Source organism: Marmota marmota, unplaced genomic scaffold, assembly GCF_001458135.2.
Source record: "Marmota marmota marmota unplaced genomic scaffold, marMar, whole genome shotgun sequence".
Classification (NCBI taxonomy): domain Eukaryota; kingdom Metazoa; phylum Chordata; class Mammalia; order Rodentia; family Sciuridae; genus Marmota; species Marmota marmota.
In genome coordinates, this window is record NW_025999982.1 from 1,695 (window position 1) to 4,627 (window position 2,933).

The 2,933-nt window shown below is 37.3% G+C and overlaps 1 long non-coding RNA gene across 1 annotated transcript in view; it reads right to left on the reverse strand.

Moving 5' to 3' along the window:
• Positions 1-1,747: 1,747 nt before the first annotated feature.
• The window catches only part of LOC125617399, a 13,811-nt gene continuing 12,625 nt past the window's right edge, over positions 1,748-2,933 (reverse strand). Inside the window, exon 3 of the long non-coding RNA XR_007348348.1 lies at positions 1,748-1,759. This is a non-coding gene — a long non-coding RNA (uncharacterized LOC125617399). The remainder of the gene's footprint in view (positions 1,760-2,933) is intronic.

The following is a 2,933-nucleotide window of genomic DNA, read 5'->3' on the forward strand; positions in this document are numbered from 1 at the left end:
CCCTATTCACTATTTGAAAACAGTAAAATTATTTGGTACAGCTTTTTTTCTTTGAAATTAGAAAACAATGTTGCAATAATGGGACAACAGTGTCACCATGCACTGAATGGACATTCTGAAGTGTTTTCTAGGTTCAGCAGTGAATACATAGAACCAAATGCTGAATAAGGTATCTCATGAAGGTTAACTTTTGATAAAGAGTCAGACAAATAAGTATAGCACATAATGTCAATGGTCAGGTGTGCTAACTCTGAAGTAAACATTCAGGGGATAAAAACTTGAGACATTTTATAATTTTTTCTTGGACATGTTGAAGTTGTCATAATAGCTGTCACTCTTGCAAAGCAAGATGATTCCTCATATGATTATCATGGATGAGCCCTTGCCTAAGGTACTGATCCCAAAGGAAGAATCTCTAGGAACAGCATTTTCAGTTGGTTCCATTCCCCAAGAGGCGAAACTGCAGTAGTCATGCATGTTGACAACATCAGTAATTTGTAGTAATTTTAACAGTTCTTATTTGTGTGTATTCAAAAAACTTTGTAAGATGCTTAAGATATCAGAAGAGACTGATAACTTGATCAAAGTAGATATGTGAAAGGATTGATCCTTATTTGGATTCTTTGGCTCCTGCTGTGTGTGTGTGTGTGTGTGTGTGTGTGTGTGTGTGTGTATATATATATATATATATATATATATATATATATATATACACATGTACACATGTACATATTTTCTTGTCATGGATTAATTCAGAATCCAAATGATTCTGAAATTTTAAGATTCCACCTAATTTATCTTTTTTTCTACAAATAGGTGGTACTCTGAATGTATCTTCCAGGAACTGGGAGAGGAGATTGTGGATAGATTGAAGAGCTGTTTGCAAGGTCAGCCTTGGGGTTGGTGTACCAACTCTACATCCGTAGTCCTCCACAAGTGGAGACAATGCCCACAGAGACAATTTGTTTGTGACTGATAATACTTTTTTGTTGACATACTGAGATGGTGGTATGCTGGCATGTAGTCCAGTGGGTAGAGAACAGATATGATCCAAAATACCCCCCACACAACACAATGATACAATCACACTCACCACTAAGGGTTGTCTGTCTCAAATTTCAATGGTATTGTCATTGAGAACCCCTAGACTAAAATAAATAAATAAATGAAAGAGACCTCTGGATTAGTCTGAATTTGGAGTCTGTGAGTGAAACTGTCCTGAAAGCTACAGTGAGGTGAACCCTGATATTATAAAAAATAGCACAGGGCAGTTTGTCCCAAGTTGAGGTTTACTTACATGTTTCCAGGTTCCCTTCAAGTGCCTTGAGTTCCTGGTTTAGAAGCCTACCACATGTACCACAATCTATTGTGGTCTATTAGTATAGAGTGGGAGGTGGTCCAGTTCAAGCTATGCTTGACCATGATTGCACACACAGGTGAATGCATAAATTTAGATGATGTAAGCTGTACTGTTTAGATGATGTAAGCTGTACTGTGAAAAAATCTGTTCTCGGGGAGAAGAAAAATCCCTAAGTGACATGTGAAGAGAAAGAAGGAGTTTGTAGGCTTCTGTGGCTGGGTGGGTATATAACAGCCTCAATCCTTTGACTTTGTGGTTTACACTGAGTCATGGTACAGATTGGAGTGTCATGACAATATCTTTTCCCTTTTCCTTTCACGGAGTGCTGTGTGGAGCTCTTTTAAGCCTTAGAGATTCACAGATGTCCATGAACACAATGTCAGTGTTTTGCAGATATCACTCCTTTGATCCCAGAGTTTTAAGTCTCTGGGCTGGGGTTCCCTCCCAGCTGTCTCCTCAGCCTCATCTGTTTGTAGGGCTTGCTGCCCAGGAGAGACAGCAGGACTCTTCCTGAGGTTGTGAGGAAAGGTCCCTTCTCATAGGATAGGGGTGGCTCTGAAGAGAGTCCTCCTCTTACTCCCCTACTTTGGTACATGCAATCAAGACTATAAACTGTGCTGTATGGATGGGTGTCCAATGTCTTCAAGCTTTTAAACAGGTGCTAAATGTGTGATGTTCTAGCACTCTGAATCCTTCTGAGATGAGATTGAGTAAACATTTTATCCTAATTTTTAAAATATCAAGCTAACTTTCATTATGGTGAAGAAAGGAATAAATTTCAGGGTTTTTTGTTGTTGTTGTTGTTGTTGTTCTTGTTGAAAATAATAATCGACTTGGAAATCCATCTCCAGGAACTGTTATTCACATGGTGTTAACCAGGGAGCAGTGGTGAGACAGTTTTATTTTGACATCTGCATGTATAACGTTCTCAGTTCACCTTGGCAAAATCACTTAATCCCAGTAACTTCACCTTAGAAACATTTTCTGAACCTTGATGACTAATTCAGTCTATCTGTTTTTCACACTTGGCCAGGGACTCTTCATTAGGATTTAGAAATTGTGATTGGTTAACTTTCTTAATCAAGTATTTGTGTCTGTAATAAATAAAGGTTATTTTTATTGTGGCCCTAAAATGCCTTTAAGTATGAATATGAAAGTAGCAAGTTATGTGTTTGATAGCTTGGAGCCATCACAAAATGAATATGAAATATGCCCTATCAAAATGCTTATTTATGTAATAGCCTGAAGAGGTTTTCTGTTTTTAAAAACATTTTGCTGCTTTTAAAGGGAACAATATATAAAAAAACCAGTTTCTCTTATGACACATATCCTGTAAGAACCTGGACAAATGATGCATTATGACAACAGGATGAGACATCCAAAATTCTTAGAAAATGAAATGGTTGCAAAAACTCCATATTATAATATGCTTAGAGCTGGGGATGTGGCTCAAGTGGTAGTGCACTCGCCTAGCATGCATGAGGTACTGGGTTCGATTCTCAGTACCCTGTAAAAATAAAATATTGTGTCCATCTAAAAAACTAAAAATAAATATTTAAAAAAATAAATAAAA